Below are 18,298 nucleotides of genomic sequence, written 5' to 3'. Positions count from 1 at the left end.
GCTCCTTCAATAATTTCTCTATGGCCTTAGATATGTCACTTCACTTCACTGGGCCTTGGTTTCCTCATATAAAAAATGTGGGTACTAATGCCTGCCTTCTAAGTTTACTGTAAGACTTTGAGATAATATATGTAAAATCCCTGAAACACAGAAACAGGCAGTAAATCTCTCTCTCTCAGTAGGAATCATTAACCAGTGTTTTGCTCTTTGGGGATTACGCAGCTAACCCTCAATAATCCACATGTGGGTTATTCTCTTTGCAAATTAGCTCCAGCACATTTCTGAAAGTAAGTAGATTTTTTCCCATGAACTCCTTGCTTACTCTTGGCTCACTTCCCACCACCAATCTCATGTGTGTTTAAAGAATGCAAACAATTGAATATCAAGCTATGTATTACCTTAGTAGAAAGGTAAATTTGTGGCCACAAATAGGATACCTTAAAAAACCAAACATTTGTGACATTTGAAATTCTCTAACTTGCAGTTACTTGCCAAGTTGCTGAGTAAGCCAGATGTAAAAATGTTAATTTTGTTGTATTAAATGGGGGAACAGGATTCCCTGGCCAAATGATTGTGTGGTTTTATAAATTTTCACTTTTCCTTTTACTTGCAAATCTTAGGTCCTGTCTATGTATAAACACCAACATTAATTTTCACCCAACAGCTTTTCTGACATCTAGAATGTTTGCTGTCCTGGGCTCAGTCGGGATCATCAGATCAGCAAGTCTAACCTCGGCCCCTTCCCCGGGCCCTGGAGAGGAGAGCTAATGGAATTATGGCTGACAACTCATCAAATGGCCGTGGTTATCAGCCACTCCATGAGGCTGAGTCCCATAGATTAACAGAGAAGTGACAAGCTTAAAGCCATGGGGGAAAGGCAAGTACATGGGGATGGCTAAAAACAAGGGTCGCAATTTGAAAATGAAGGTCCTAGATACAGAATAGAAGGATAAGGCATCACAATTCCAACTCACATTAAAGACATTGTACTTCTAATACATTCCCAGGGACTAGTAAATAAAGATTTAAAAAGAAGAAAAAATATTTTCCTGATATTGACCAAGGAAGAAGAAAATAATGAATAGAAAGAAGTCAAAGACCAAAGAACCTTCCCCAGGAAGAGCAGGGATGTGCTTTGGCATCAACAGCCAAACCCTACATCCCAAATCTGTGGGTCTTAGCTGGTTCTAGCTAGGAACATGTGCCTGTCACATGCTCTGTTTTCTTTTCTTTTCTTTTTAACAACTTCATTGAGATAAAGTTCACATACCATAAAAATCACCCATTTAAAGTATGCAACTCACAGACATGTGCAATCACCATCACAATTTGAGAACATTTTCATCACCTCAAAAAGGAAACTTGTCCCCTTTAGCTATGGCGCTCCCCCCCCCCCAATTCTCCCATTCCTCCCCCAGCCCTAAGCAAACATGAATCTACTTTCTGCATCCATAGATTTGCCTTTTCTGGGCATTTCATGGAAATGGAATCATCCAAGATGTCATCTTTTTTGACTAGCTTATTTCACTTAGCATAATGTTCACTTAGCAAGATTCGTCCATGCTATAGCATATATCAGCATATGGCCGAATAATAGTCCATTGTGTGGATAGACCACATTTGGCTTACCCATTCATTGGCTGTTGGGCATTTGGGTTGTTTCTGCCTTTTGGCTATTGTGAATATAATGAATAAACATACATGTACAAGTTTTATTCTGATCATGTGTTTCCATTTCTTTTTTGTGTTTACACCTAGGAGTGAAATTGCTAGGTCCTCTCGTAAGTCTACGGCTTCACTACTAATAGTTGACTTGTTACCTGCCAAGCTGTTTTCCAAAGTGGCTACACCATTTTACATTCCACCCGCAGGTTATAAAGTTTTTCCACAATCACACCTGTGATGTGTGCTCAACTTTTGGTTTCATGTTGTTTTTCCATGCAACAAAAAAAGTGAGATAAAAACATAGGATTTGTTTTTTGGGCAAAAGAACCCACTATTTATATTCTAAGAAATGCTTATTTTCTACTACAAATGTGAGCTGACTTTTTAATTTCAGGATGCACTGTAATAAATTGGAGGGTGAAGAGAAAATTCAGTGCTGAATGTGAAATACCAAAAATATATTTCCTATATTACCACTTAAACAGTAAACAGCCCAACGCCTGCCCCCCACCCAGCCCATGATCTCCAGCTGGCAAACTCTTACTCATCTTCTGGGTCTCTGGATGCCTTCCCGGAGTCACTGGCTTGAGGTAGGTCACCTTAGGTTGAAGCTCCCATAGGACCTCTACTCCCGCCAACAAAACATGCATCAGAGTATTTTATTGTTACTAGATCAATGTGTGTCTTGTCTTCTAGTCTGTATGGCATTGGGGCAGAGTGACCTTGGCTGTCTTTCTCAAATATCTCCAGCACCTAAGACACGTGTGTACTCCATAAATATCTGAATGAAGCAGCAAAAAAAGGTTTTTCACTAAGAAGTTTTCCTGCATACTAAATTTTTTAGTGCATGTGTATAATAAATTAGGCTTCACCAAGGTATTTGCTTTGTTTAGGAAAAGCCCAAGCTGCGTCTTAGCTTTTTGACACACTCCAAGAGCGGGCTTATTTTGCCAGCAAATTCCTCCGAGTCAGCCACTGCTAAGGTATGTTCAATACTTGTCTGAAAACTCTCCTCATCTTCCCTACCAGAGGCCAGAGTGCAGCTGAAACAGCTCTTCTGACATTTGGGAAGCTCTGATTCTGTCAGTCATTTTCTGTTCTTTATCGGGTTTTTTCAAAGGAAAAAGCTGTTTTCCTGTTGTGAGAACATTCTCTCCTATCTAGCAATGCTCGATTGTCTTCCTGTTCCATTAGTGTGCAGGAAACCACCTGTCCCATTGAGATCACAGCTATAGATGTCAAAGTGTCTCATTTTATATAGATGTGCAGCTGTCAGCTCTGGGATCAAAGACTTATCTTTAATGAAAACAAGTCATCTTTACCAATATGATTGTAGAATTTATATGTAATCAGTTACTGGATCAAATGATTGGCATTTGTTCTCAAGCACCCACCAGTTTAGCAATGACTTGGTTCTCCCCACCTCCACCCCCACCCTCAGATAAAAGGACAAGGGAAACACCCACAGCTCTGCTCCTTCCCTTCCAACCCAGCCCCTTCCACTGCGGTCCCACACTGCAGGGTTCGTGATGGGTCATGCTTGAGAGATATGTTTTATTTGACCAATAGCATATAAAAAATTATTTGGATTAAGGGCCAGTATTTAAAAATTGGAAGATTTCACCTACAAATTTGAATTTCCAACTTTTCTTGAAAAATCAGACAGTAGAAACATTAAAGAATCAGACAGTAGAAACATTGTGTTCCTAAAGGCAAATATTGTCTTGCAGCCACTCAGAGGGTCCCCCTTGACTCTGCCTCCCAGTTGGCATGCCCTTGTCAAATCTCCTCTCCCCGAGTGTAGGCTGAACCTGGTGGCTCATTTCTAATTGACAGAATACGGCAACAATGACAGGATGTCGCTTCTGAGATTAGGGTACAAAAAGACTGACTTTGAGCTTGCTCTCTTTCTCTTTTTCACTTGCTCTGGGTGGAAGCCAGCTGGCCTTGTGCAAACTACCCTAAGGAGAGACCCACATGGTGAGGATCTGATGCCATCAGCCCACAGGGACCCAAGGCCTGCCAACGGCCATGCAAATGAGTTTGGAAGTGGATCCCACTCTGCGTCTAAACCATGTCTGGATTCCTGGCCCACAAAAACCATGAAAAAATATACATTGTTTTAAGTCAGTAAGTTTCAGGGTAATTTGTTAGCCAGCAATAGACAATTACTACAGTAACCATTCACCATCAGCTGGAGCCAAGCACGCAGGAAGGCACACATTCTCTCTCTGTGCAGCCCACCCATGGTCACTGAGACTCTCTCTGAACTGTGGGATCATCCACCAACGGCTCGGCTGCCCCAGCAGAACCTAGAGACACGCCCCAACCCACCGGTTACCAAGCACTCTAGGACGTGCCTCTTCTTCACTCTGCACGACCTTATCATGGTTCAGTCCTTCATGCTGTCTCGCATGGACTTTGGCAACAGTCTCCTACTTCCTGTCTCACTTGCCTCCAAGTCATCTCTCTACCCTGCTGCCAAGGGCTCTTTCTGAACTCTCTCTAGGACACAATGCAAACTTTTGGCTTGACTTCCACGACCAAGCCAACCTCATACTCCAGCCACATCCCTCCCAGACCTCCCCTCGCCACTGCCTGGAGCCACGTGCTCCAGTTGCCCAAACTCGCAAACCCTCAAATGCTCCATGCTGTGCCACACCCCTGGGCCTTTGCCCACCCTGGTCCCTTGGCCTACAATGCAATGCCCTTCTCTGCCTTCCACCTCATTGTGCTAGCATCACTGCCTCTGCAAAGCCATCGTTAAAGCATCCCCCAAAGAATCACCCACTGTTTCCTGGGTGCCCCTGCAGCCCTCAGTTCACGCTGCTCTCCTGGTGTCCAGGTCACTCAGTGGCACTTGCTTCCTTACCTGTCGTTCTCTTACCAGGGAGTAAGCTTCCAGAGGGAAGGACAGTGACAGCACCACCTCTGTACCTCCACTGTCCAGTGCAGTGCCGGGCACAGGCAGGGAACTCAATTCACAGCAGCGTTTCTATAAAACCACAACAATGATTCCATTGTTTCCACTTCATGCTACCACTTGACAGTTCTCCACCTGGAACAGAAGACACCGCTTTCTTTCTATTCATCCTCAGGTCACGGCTTGAATGACACTCTCTCAGAGACCATTCCCGATGCCTTAGGCGACACTGGCATCCCCCTTGGTTAAGCCTCAACACCGCTGAAGTCACTCACGTGGCATTCTAGTGATTTGATTATAGATAAATTTATTTAGTGCCTGCAACAATCCAATCAGCGTTATCCAGAGTTTGCAGATTAGGAAACAGGTTTGAACCCAGCCAGCCTGACTCAGCTGAACTCCTTTAACACCTGTTTATCAGCTCTAGCAGGGTAAGGACTAACTTTTTGGTATGGTCCCTAACCCCAGGCCAGCGCATGGTACAGGGTAGGTGAATACCACGATGGGTTCACTCTGAATTCCTGAGAACTGATGGACAAATGAACTTTTGAAACCTGGCAATTTGTACCTGGGCGGTGGCCACGGGACACAGCTCTGAGTAGCCCACCTCATAGGGCTGGACAGAGCGTGCCACACTTCATGACAAGGCCAGGGGTCTAAAGTGCGACAATGCAGAGATTTCAGAGCTGGTTACCACCTCCTCAGGAAACAGGACACATGTGAACTCCATCTTTGGGCACAAGTGCCTGGTGACCACTCTGACTCTGGCCAGTAATGGGATACAAGAGTGACCCTCAAGAATGTATCCACTTCTTGTCATATAGGAGCTGATGTCTGCTGAGCCTTCCTACAGCGTTCCAGAAACTTTCTGCCGGGAGCTCTGATCCTCACAAATCTTTGGGGAAACTGCTTGGTGAGGATTTGAGCTCCCACGGGGAAGCTCCACGAGGGCAGGGCTCTGTGCTCCCCGCACCTAGGGTAACTCTTGGTGGCACAGAGCAGGTGCTAAGTAGGTGTCTGTTGCATGAACTTTGCAGATGAGGACGTAGGCGCAGCCAGCTCAGGTGACCCGCCCGCCACCACAGAGCTGGGAACTCGTGCGGTCGGGATCTCCACATACGGCTCTCTGCAGCTAAATGCACACTTTTCCCACTATTCCGCATCATTCCCATTCCCAAGAAACGTCTCTGTATCGTCAGGTCTTGAGGTTTCAGAGATGAGAGTCATGTTTCCCAGGGCCCAAAATGTGGCTCCTAAAAGTTGTACTTACATGGCCAGGGCGGGCCATGGAGGTCAGAGAACTGCAGAAACTCTGCAGTCTTAAAGCAGGTTGCAGCTCTGGAAACGTGGAGACCATACCCAAGGGGCTGGTGACTCCCCGGCCCCTGTGGTTCCTCAAGCTTGTCTTTCCCTTCATTGTCCCTGTTTGCCAAAAAATGTCAGAAAGGTTCTCTTTGCATGCTCTCTTTTTCCTGAATGTTCACATCAGCAAGCTCTCTTCTTTTCCTGAACATTCCCGAGCCACTGATGTCTGTCCCTTATTAAATGCACTGCTTTCAGGCCTGACTTTCAGGCCGGATTAAAAGACAGGCAGTCCTGTGTGAGCATGCACTTGTGGCCGTGTGCTTCATTTTTAAAGGCCCAGGGAGCTGCTGAAGTATGAAATGAAAGATCGTTAAAAATGACTGGCATCATTTATTCTGTAAAAATACTGGGCTCATTATCTATGTGGATTACCTATCCCCTCATTATAAATCTTGGAGGGAAATTTCTATCTTCACCCTTTCATGTAACATATTTTTGAGATTCTATTTCTGTTACTTGCAAAAAAAAAAGTGTAGCTCCCCAACTATTATGGTGACTCTGGAAAAAATGAGCTATTCTAACTAATCATGGAACACATGCTCTCAGATGTGAGTTCATCAACCTCCTTGCTTTTTCCTGTTTGCTGCGTGTGTCTGTAAGAACCAGACCATAGTGGTGGGTTTGCCAGGCAGGTAATGAGCAGGGACGCTCTGTTAACATGTGATTTTGGGTAGCTGTGGCTCTCAATTTACACACTGTAAAATTGGTAGCAGTTAAGTATAGGCGATTTGTCTATGTAAAGAATTGATAATAAGTCTTTTATGTTAGCAAGAGAGGCCACTGATCACTAGATGCTGACTTGAGGTTCATACTAAAAACAAACAAAGTTTTTTTTTTTTTTTTTTTTTTTTGAGACAGAGTCTCACTTTGTTGTCCAGGCTAGAGTGAGTGCCGTGGCGTCAGCCTAGCTCACAGCAACCTCAAACTCCTGGGCTTGAGTGATCCTTCTGCCTCAGCCTCCCGAGTAGCTGGGATTACAGGCATGCACCACCATGCCCGGCTAATTTTTTATATATATATCAGTTGGCCAATTAATTTCTTTCTATTTATAGTAGAGACGGGGTCTCGCTCTTGCTCAGGCTGGTTTTGAACTCCTGACCTTGAGCAATCCACCCGCCTCGGCCTCCCAAGAGCTAGGATTACAGGCGTGAGCCACAGCGCCCGGCCAAAAAACAAACAAAGTTTTAATACTGTTAGGGTCAGATTTGCTACCCCAGCTCACAGTGCCATTAATCTGAGGATTAAGAGGTAGAGAAAAATCAAATATAGATTAGACCAGAATGAACAGATAACATCCTAAAACGGAAACTGTGTATGATTTCGAATCTAAGCTCTGCCAATATTTGCTGTGTGACCTTCAGCAAATCACTTGCCCTCTCTGAGCCCCATTTTCCCCTATCTCTAAAATGATGCCCTTACTACGAAAATAAAGGAAGAAGTCTTTCTTCCTCATAGTCCACTTCTCCCCTTGCTTGTACTAGGATATGTGCAAAACAAGTGGCATGCATGCGCTCTGTACATTGTCCCATGAACCTGATTTTATTCAACGTTCCGGCAAGATTTTAAAAAATAAAATAGACTTAATGATATTCACTCCACAGGGCTGTGGGAAAGGTCAAAGGTGGGCGTGTTAGTGAAAGCGCCGAGGCCTCCCACCCAACCCCGTGCACCGCGGCCGTCATCTCGCCCGAGCCCGCCTGGGGCTGGCCGCGTCCACGCTCACCTCTCCTCGGCCTTCCTCTCACCCCGGGGGTTTCACAGCTTGCAGTTCCCGCCCAGTCTCAGCCTTTCCGAGTCACCTTCTGTCTGTCTGCTAGTCCGGCCCTGGGCAGAAAGTGAGTACACAGCGCTGGAAATGGAAGCGCCGGAGGGAGAGCGACGCGCCGGGCTCTGCACGTCGGGATCTCATCGCTGTGCGGCGTGGGGCCGGACACCGTGTCGCTCAGCGCCGCTGTGCCGAGTCCTTCGAGAGAAGACAGACAGACAGAGACACACACACGGCTTTGCGGAGTCCTCAGAAGACACCGCCTCGGGCCTTAGGGGTTTGGGATGGATCGCTTCCGGGTTAGGTGTGGGAGCCGGGCCGCCTCGGCTGTGGAACGGGCGCATGAATGACACTTCCTCGTTCTTAAGCATTAGCGTCACTGTCACCCTCAGTGTTATTGCAGCTCTTCAGTCTTGGGAAACGAACTGGTTCGGATCAGATTCTATCGGTTACATAGAACAGAGGCCTCTCTTCACAGGTAACCGGGCCTGTGAAGAGACGTGAGAGAGTCTCAGGTTCAGGCAGGCGGGAAGACAGCCTGAGTCTCGCGGGAACTGGAAAGTCGCGTGGCTTCCTCCCGCTCTCCCTCCACGCACGCATGCGCACAGGCACACAGAGCGTTTTTATTTCTCACCCTTTGCGTTTCCCCCTTCTCCGTGCGTGGCAGGCCGGTGTCCTCTGTCTCCCGTGGCTTCTGCTCCTCCCCACGGCTTCAACTCGCATGTGGCGTTATCTTTGTCCTCGACCCACTCTGGTCCTTAAACATCCAATTTCCATGGTCATGTGACCGACCACAGGCTCTGCGTTTCCTCAAACTCTAGACGGACGCTGGTGGAATTTTGGCCGGACTGCAGGTTGGTGCTTTTGGGCTCGGATCTGGCGTCCCCTGGTCCGGTCGCTGTGACCGGTGAGCGAGGGTCGCATGAAGGTAGGGCCCGGTAGGCTGCAAGGAGAGCTTGTCCCTTTAAACAAGAATTCAGGATACAAATTTTATTGTAAACTATGAAAACTGTTAAGTTTTAATTTTCATAGAAAAAAATCCTTTCATTAATACATTACTCATTTTTCCATATTTTATAAAAGTTTTTTTCCTGATAAAAGTAATACATATTTTGCATCTTTAAAAAACTATACAAAAAAGAATATTAAAAATCAACCTCCATCTCCCCACTTAGAGATTAACTGGGTTAATATTTTATATATGTTTCTACTTTTTTCTCTAGTATTTTTTTCAGGGTTGAGGTCATATTATAATTATTATTTTGTAACGTAGTTTTTCTTGGTTTGAGTTCTCCAGGAACAGATTCTGAAATAAAGATTCAAGAGCACATAATTTGTCTTTCAGGCCATTCCAGGAAATGCCAGGAGGAAAGTGGGGAAGAGATGCAGGGAAAAGAAATGTTAGTACCGGTGTGTAACAAATTACTCCTTAGTGGTATCAGACAACAACCCCTGTGTTGTTTTGCATTAGAATTTGTGTGTCAGGAATTCAGGAAGGGCCCGGCTACGACCTGTGCCCTGGGCTGCAGGCGTCTGAAGGCTGTGACAGGTGGGGTGTTCAAGACGGCCCCTCACACGGCTGGCCATGAACCCTGAGGCCGACCAGAGTCTCTGCACTTGGCTGTCCAGCCCAGTGAGCTCAGATCCGACTTCTTACTGTGACTAGTTTCCCCAAGAGTGAGTGCCCAGGGGAAGCAGACAGAAGCTGATGGCTTTTTATGGTCTCGCCTTGAAAATCACACAGTGCCACTTCTGCCATTCTCTTTTAGTCAAAGCTGTCAAGAGCCCACAAGAGGAGGGGACACAGATCCTACCACTTCATGGGAGGAGTGCTGGAGAATTTTTTAAAAAATCACCACAGAAAGGAAGCCAATAAATTGTACATAATTAATCCAGTCGCAACAGGAGCTGAGTCCTGCTGGAGAAGTCTCGAAAATTTTGAGCTTAGAAAACCCCTCGAAATTGTCCCCATGGAAGGCTGAGGAGGCTTCTTCCCTTGGAGACAGGGTCTTGCTCTGTTTTTCAGGCCGGAGTGCAGTGACACAATCATAGCTCACTGCAGCCTTGAACTTGAACTCCTGCACTCAAGTGATCCTTCTTAAAATTAAGTATTCTTCGTGACAACTTTTAATGGTTACATAGATTTTTTTATTCTGTTTAATTAACATCTCTGTGCATAACACTGAGGGCTGGGGGGAAGAAAAATCACACCATTGTGTCAATTAATGCATTGCATATTCTCTAACTTTAGACAGACTTTCGATCTTTCTAGTTTTCCTTAGCTAGCTGCCTCTCTTTACAGCAAACTCTCAGCTCTTTCCGCGGACCCCTTTTCCAGCCTGCACCCTGTTTACTCTGAGAATATGACCTCGTCCACTTCCACAGGAAGACAGAGGCCAACGGGTGCTCAACCTCAACCTCGTCTTTTCCTGCCTAAAGTTGGCTCCATGGACGCCCTTTCTCCTGCCTTTCCCTCCAGTCCAAGACCAGCTCTCACCTCCCCATCTCTACCTGAACCACAGCCCCGGCCCCACCTGAGCTGTCTGGCCCCCAGGAACTCCTCTCATTATCTCTCGTCCCTCTCCTCCTCTGTCCTGGTGGCTCCCTGCCTCTCCATAAACACACCAAGACTTTTCTTTACCTAAAATAACACGTCCATCCCCATCTAGCAGCGGCATAATCTGTCTCCTCACTTCTGCTCCTGCCCTCCCAGCTGCTCTTGCTGTGAACTCCCAAATCTTTTATTTCCGGGTCAGCCACCAGCTGCCAACTCTGGAGGGCTAGTTTTGCTTCCTGCCCTTGAGACCCCTGCCACGCTTGAACACTCTCGTTGCCCTCTTCTCTCCTAAAGCTCTCTGCTCTCTCCCGATTAAACACACTTCGAGAACATTCTTTCTTTCTCCTATGCGCTGCCCTTCCTCTGGCTAGTCCTAAATTGCCTGCTTTTTGTCTATACTTTCTCCCGAGATTATCTTAGCCTCCTTCATGCTCCCAATTACAGGTCTATAATCCTGTATTGGAAGCCCTATGGACCAGATGGCTTTAGAATTTAGAATTTTTCAGATTTTGGAGAGGTAATCAGGAGCAGACACTGAAAATTATGGACTGGTCCCAGTAGAGTCTGGGACAGCACCTGTCATCAACAAATGGCTATTTTGGTAGCAACACACAGAAATATTCACACTAAATAAGATTTTTAAAAGGGACTGTAGTCCTCATATACATTCAGGTCATGTTTTTGTGTCAAAAGGGCTCAGATCTGGTCAGGTTTTGCCACCAAATTTTTTTTCTTTTTTTTGTTTCCTCATCAGTGTTTTCTTGGGAATTGCCACCAAATTTTTAAAAACCTTTCTTCTTTTAGATTTTTTTTTTAATTTGGAAACTGCAGGTAAGGGATTATGGACCAGTACTACTGATATGTTGATAACTCCCAAATCTTTTATTTCCGGGTCATAAATAAAGCTTCCTGGAGCTTTAGGTTTAGATATTCAAAGCCAGATAGATGCCTCTATCTGCGAGTCTCACAGACATATCAGGCTCAACTCACCCAACCCTCTGTCTGAGGTCTGGTCCCTGAGCAGCAGACTCTGGAGCAGGCATCTGTGTACACGACAGTCGCCGGGCAGTGCCTTGGGGACACCACCTGCCCGCCAGCGGGAAAGCAGGACTGTCCTGGGAGAAGTTGAACCATGACATGGACATGAGACCTCAGCCCATCCTTTGGGGAACTCTGGGGCTGGGATGGCACTCCAGAATTTTCCAGAATTGAGGAAAGGGGCCTGGCTTTTGTGTCACTGCATCAACCAGCCACTGAGCGTGGGCTGCCCTGAGCAAGGGGCGTAACCTTGAGCGAAGCAGCTTCCTGGGCCCAGAGAGGGCTCCACTGGGAGGGCTGGGGCCGTGGCGGCTTCTGCCCTAAAGACTGTGCCTCACAGCATCCTCCAGAAGCTCCTGGCGTGTCTGCCATCCCCCTAGACACCCCAGTCAATATCTTCAAGTCATCCTTTTTTTTTTTTAAACATGACTTCACGATTTTATTGTCTTTATAATAAAACAAAAGATGCCTAGAACTGGATCACTTGGCCCTTTCTCTTCTTAACTCCTCCTACTTCAGAATGCTTGCACCTCTCAGTGGCTAGCGTGCTCTTAGATCTGCAGCTGGGCTCGACACACTCAAGCCTCAGCACAATCTCCTTTGTAGTTTTAGCCTTTTTGTGGAAAATCGGCTTAGTCTGCCCACCACAGCCACTCTGCTTGCTATCATCACGCTGCTTTCCCTGGGCATACAGAGAATCCTTGCCCTCTTGTACTGTGTTGCTTTGTGGGTAGGTGCTTGCCACATTTTTTTTAGAGAAATTCTAGTGAGTTTTAGGAATGTTCGCCGTGTTTGTGTGAGCGCTATTGGCAATGAAAGTTCAAGCCACCCTTGACTCCTATCTGTTCCTTACCAGTTCTCATCCTGTCCTGCCAATTTAATCTTCTAAATATGTTTTCTGAATCTGTCTTGTCTCTTCCCTCCTTATGTCCAATGTCCTAATTCAGACTCCTGCTGTCTCTCTCTTGCCTGGTTTACTGCAGTTGCCTCCTCCCTGTCTCTTTTCTTCCACTCTTTTCCCAGTTACGATGATTTTCTCTATAAATGCAACAGAATGAACTATGTAAAACTCAAATCTGGACATGGTGTTCTGCTGTTAGAAATTAGCCAGTAGTGAACCATTGCCTGCAGGGCAAACTCCAAGTTCCCTAGTGCATTATATAAAGGCCTTCTCTGCTATGGCCATAGCCCACCCCTCCTCAGCCACCTGTCCCAACACGTAACGTCCCAGCGCAACTTTGATCTGCATCTTGCCCCCTCTGCACTCTGTGCTGCCACTTGTGTCTGTGCCAAGCTTATGCCATCCTCTCTGTCTAGATGCTCTTTACTCCCCACCCAACTCAGCCTGTAAAACTTGGCTCAGTTGTCACTTGCTTTAGGGACCTTCTCCAACTCCCCATCCGCATTCTTGGTTGGGTGCCCTTTCTCTGTGCATTTGTAATATCCTGTCCATACATCTCCTATTGCACTTCGCACACTGTGCTATAATTATATGTGTTAATTGCATTGCACTGCAAAAGACATTAGATGTCTTTCTGTTACTGCTCCTTGAACACCAGGACAATGGTCTCATCTTTTCAGAATCAGAAACATAATAGGCCCTCAATAAAAGCTTGTTGAATGAATGACTTTGAGTTGCTTAACTCTGAACTCCGTACATTTTCCTCTGAACTATGTTGTCTCTGCTGCAGTGCCTTTGACATCCCTCCCTGCTCTAGCAATCTTCATAGCTAGGGACGTTAGAGTTTAGTGTGTGGTAGCCACTGCTAGGCACTATGTAAGGAGTTCACGTACATTTTCTCATTTTACCCTTCAACAATTTGATGAGGACAGTAACATCATTCACTTTTTCCTGTTGAAGAAACTGAAACTCCAAGGGCTTGAGCAACCTGCAAAGTCACAGAGCTAGGAGGTGGTAGGACTGGGATTTGAACCCAGGTATGCCTGACCTCTGAGCATGAGTTCCTTTTTTTTTTTTCAATATGGGGTTCAGGGAGAATGAGTCTCACTCCGTTGCTCTCGGTAGAGTGCAGTGGCGTCATTGTAACTCACTGCAACCTCAAACTCCTGTGCTCGAGCGATCCCCCTACCTCAGCTTCCTGAGTAGCTGGGACTATAGGTGCACAACATGACGCCTGGCTGATTTTTCTATTTTTAGTAGAGACAGGGTCTCACTCTTGCTCAGGCTGGTCTTGAACTCCTGAGCTCAAGCAATCCTCCCACCTTGGTCTCCCTGAGTGCTAGGATTACAGGCGTGAGCCACCGTGCCCAGCGAGAGCATGAGTTCTTAAACACTGTGCAACAAGGCTTCTAGGAACCAGTGATCCTCTTATCCACAGCCCTGGAGCTGCAAAGGCTGTTAAGAAGACACCTGGTAAACTGAGGCTTACAAGGTCAGTGTTTGGTCCAGCGTTCAGAGCATGCCATTCTCCCACAGAATACTCTTCAATGACTTCCTACTGAACATTGAGTAAAACCCCAGATTTGAAACATGGCCTATAAGGCCCTGAATGCAAGGCCCCTGCCTATCTCTCCTTCTTCGTCTCCTCCTGCTGCACTCTGTTCAGCCACACTGTGCTCTCTCCACAGTCCGAACACACCAAGACCTTTCTAGCCCCAAGGCCTTTGCACGTGCTTTCCCTGTCAGGCTTGCTCTGTTGTGTTCTTTTCCTTCTGCTTAGCTGGTGCTTTCATAGCTCTGCTTAATGCTGACGCTTCATAAAAGGTTTTTGAAGTAGGTCCTATTATTATCTGCATCTCCGTATTGCCTTCATAATATTTATCATCATTTGTAAGTACCTTATTTCATTTTTTTAAAATCTGTTCTTCAAACTAGAAACATAAGCTCCATCAGAGCAAGGCTTGTTGGTTACACTCCCAGAGCCTGCCCCAGAGAATGGATGAATAGGTATGAAATAAATACTGGTTGAAAGTTGTGGACCTATAGGATGACAACTATTAACACCAGAAAATAGCAAGTGTTGGCAAGGCTGTAGAGAAACTGGAGCCCTTGTGCCTACTGGTGGGAGTGTGAATTGGTGCAGCCACTATGGAAACCATTATGGCGCTCCACAAAAAATCAAAAATAGAATTACAATATGATCCAGCAATTCTACTTCTGAGTAAATATCCAAAAGCATTGAAAGCAGGACCTCAAAGAGATATTTGTATTCCCATGTTTGTAGCAGCATTATTCAAAACAGAGAAAATGCAGAAGCAACCCAAGTATCCATCAACAGATAATTGGATAAGCAAAATGTGGTATATACATACAATGGAATATTATTCTGCCTTAAAAAGAAGAAAATTCTGACACATGCTCAAGGATGAACCTTGAACTATAATAATATCCAGAATCTATAAGGAACTCAAATAAATCAGCAAGAAAAAAAAACCATTAAAAAGTAGACAAAAGAATGATATTGAACAGATATTTTTCAAAAGAAGATATACAAATGGCCATCTGAAAACAAACATGAAAAAATGCTCAACATCACTAATCATCAGGGATATGCAAATTAAAACCACATTGAGATACCACCTTCCCGCAGTCAGAATGACCATTAATAAAAAGTCAAAATACAATAGGTAATGCAAATGCAGTGAAAAAGTAATACTTATATGCTATCGGTGGAAACATAATTAGTACAACCTCTATGGAAAACAGTATGGGGATTCCACAATGAACTAAAAGGGTAGACTTACCATTTGATCTCACAATCCCACTACTAAGTATCTACCCAAAGGAAAAAAAGTCACTGTATCAAAAGGACACTGCACTCACGTTTGTCACAGCACAATTCACAATTGCAAAGATATAGAATCAACCTAAGTGCCCATCAACTTATGGGTGGATAAAGAAAATGTGATATATATATACATACACACACACACACCATGGAGTACTACTCAGCCATAAAAAAGAATGAAATGATGTCTTTCACAGCAACTTGGATGGAACTGGAAGCCATTATGCTAAGTGAAGTATCTCAGGAATGAAAAAACAAATACCATATGTACTCACTTGAAAGTGGGAGCTAAGAAGTGGGTACACGTGGGCATACAGAATGGTGTAGTAGACTTTGGAGACTCAGAAGGGGGCAGGTTGGGAGGGAGGTGAGGGATCAAAAATTGCCTACCGGGTACAATGTATACTATTCAAGTGACTAGTGCACTAAAAGCCCTGACTTTACCACTATACAATTCATCTATGTATCAAAAAAACGCTTGTACCGCCTAAATCTACGGATATTTTTTAAAACGTTTGAAAACATTATGCTGAGTGAAATAAGCTAGTCACATAAAGACAACTATTGTGCAATTCCACTTCTATGAGGTACCTAGACAGACAGGAAGTAGAATAGTGGTTCTCAAGAGATGAAGCAGGGGGAGAATGGGGAGTTTCTGTTTAATGGCTGCAGAGTTTTACTTTGGCAAGATGAAAATAGTTATGGAGATGGATGGTGGTGATGGTAGCACAATACGAACATACTTAATACCACTAAACTGTATACTTAAAAATAGTTAAAATGGTAAATTTTATGTTACGTGTGTTTTACCACAATTTTAAAAGAAAGAGAGTCACCTGCCTCGTCAGTAGCACAACTGATCTCCTGACCCCAGTCCGGTGCCTTCTCATTTCCACATGCCGGCTCCTCTCCGAGAACATTCTGTTGACGAAGCATCACAATCATGGCCTCTGCCAGGAGAGGACATCTGCCTAGGACACGTCGAAAGGGATAATGCTTATTTTAGAGTAAGTATTAGAGTAAACTTTGGAGTTTACTCAAACTTCAACCCATGTCTTCTGTATCAGGGTGAGGACAGGGTTAGCCCAGGCAGGAAGCCATTACTGCCCTCAGCTGGTGAGGGGAGAGGGAAGGAGTGGTCACCGTAGGAGAGGCAATGACCTGTGGTAGAAAAATGTGATGACTGCCACCCACCGCTAACAAGGAGGCAGCTGGTCATATCAATGCACTTCCTCTGGTCTTCTGCTGCAGGGCCTCCCATTGGTTGAACCCAACTGGAGGTCAGATGGCAAGAGGACTCATTGATGAAATGCTGCTTCACCAGCTATCTGTACATCCCTGAATCTAGTCAATTTCACACCTGAAATTAACCATCCCAGACCCCCAAAATGAAATGACTTGTTTAAGTTCTTCCAGGGATCGACATGGGCCTGTGATCTGACAGGGCTTCTACTCACACAGCGGTAAAGGATGCGAATATTGGTCTAAACTTGGGACGTCTGCCTCAAACAGAACATCTAAAGAAAGTTTTGTTTTTAAAAGAGATGATATGCACATTTTCCACAGAATTAGCATTCATTAGGAGTTTTTATGCTTTGAACTTTGCAAGTCTGATTCATCACGTTACAAAGAAAATAATCTTAAGATCATGAGTTTTCTTCCCGTTTCTGTCCTAATGATGATCACAGTTTATGAGACATTTAAAGGAAGCTGAAGCTGAGTATTAAATTATAGATATTTAGTTAAATAAAACAAGAAGATAGCTAAGTCAAAGACACTTGTTGAAGATATTCACAGAATTGCATCCTCAAACAGGGATTGTTCATAATTAAAGGACTTAGAAACAACTTTTCAGACTCCTACAAGTTCACAAGATGGTACTTAAAAAATTGGCATGACAAGACTTTTAAGCACACAATATTGAAACTTTAGGGGAATAAAATAAGAATTGTGCCCTTTTTTCTTCTTTGAGGAAGTATGGCAGCACAGCATAGTGATTAAGAATCCAAGTTCAAACATCAAAATTTGGGGGTCTAAATCCTGCTTCATCACTTATGAGCTGTACGACTTTGGCTCAGTGACTTCATCTTTCTAAGCCATAGCTTTCCCTATTTGTTAAATGGGAATAATTGACCTACTTCATTGAGGAGTTGTGAGGATTGTATAAAATAACATATATAGAACACTTAGCACATTGCCTCTCTGGCACTACAAGATGCTCAAAAAAAAATTCTAGCTAGTAGTATTATAACATCATTAATTTTTTTTTTCCACCAGAGGTGGCTATGCAACCACATTAAATGGCTACTTTCTCACAGTTGTTTTGACTGACATTGATTTATTGATCTGTTAAGACCACCCCAAAGTCCAAGTGGATTGTGACACAGTCTACAATTATAAAGCAGTATCTTATGTGAAAAATGGTAAACGGTAAAGATGGATTTGATGGAGAAGCAGGAGGAGGAGGGAAAGGAGACAGGAAAACAAAAAGAGGAAAGGGAGGTAGGGAGGGAGAGGAAAGAGCGCCAAATATGGATCTTTTGAGGGATAAGGAAGGGACATGCGTTTGATTGATTGATTATTTATTTATTTTAGACAGAGTCTTGCTCTGTTGTCCTGGGTAGAGTGCAGTGGCATCATCGTAGCTCACTGCAACCTCAAACTCTTGGGCTTAAAGCAGTCCTCTTGCCTCAGCCTCCCAAGTAGCTGGGACTACAGGCATGTGCCACCACACCTGGCTATGTTTTTTCTATTTTTAGTAGAGATGGGGTCTTGCTCTTGCTCAGGCTGGTCTCAAACTCCTGAGCTCAAGTAATCCTCCTGCTTTGGCCTCCCAAAGTGCTAGGATTACAGGCGTGAAACATTGTGCCAGATGTACGATATGCATCCTTGATATGTCAGTTGTCTACCCTGGTGGCCTACAGCCAGTCACATTTTGGACTAAGGCAGAAAAGTTAACAGAAATCAGTCCAAATGCTTGTGTGTATAGGATATCATCATTCCAAGGACACCAACATTCAGAAAAGGATTTCGTTGCAAGAATTTCGTTGCCATTTTCTCTCTGCAATTTGCCTGTGAGGAATACTCAGGAGTAGAGGGGCCTCCTCTAGCCCCACATCTTAATTTGACTCCACCACTTGATAGGAACACACATTCCTGATATTTGGAGGACAGGGTACTTTTTGCCCATCTTAGCTCCTGTCAGCTGTGTGCAAACTGCTCTAGGGATATACACA

The 18,298-nt window shown here is 44.7% G+C and overlaps 1 long non-coding RNA gene across 1 annotated transcript; it reads left to right on the top strand.

Moving 5' to 3' along the window:
- The first annotated feature begins 2,063 nt into the window (after positions 1–2,063).
- On the top strand, positions 2,064–3,786 carry LOC142865542 (uncharacterized). Its single transcript, XR_012915746.1, has 4 exons — positions 2,064–2,255; positions 2,362–2,468; positions 2,559–2,648; positions 3,607–3,786. It is a non-coding gene; the product is annotated as an uncharacterized LOC142865542 (long non-coding RNA).
- Positions 3,787–18,298: the final 14,512 nt, after the last annotated feature.

This window comes from Microcebus murinus, chromosome 29 (assembly GCF_040939455.1).
Source record: "Microcebus murinus isolate Inina chromosome 29, M.murinus_Inina_mat1.0, whole genome shotgun sequence".
In the NCBI taxonomy this organism is placed as follows: domain Eukaryota; kingdom Metazoa; phylum Chordata; class Mammalia; order Primates; family Cheirogaleidae; genus Microcebus; species Microcebus murinus.
The sequence above is the reverse complement of the archived record's forward strand: the minus strand, read 5'-3'. Positions and strand labels throughout refer to the sequence as shown.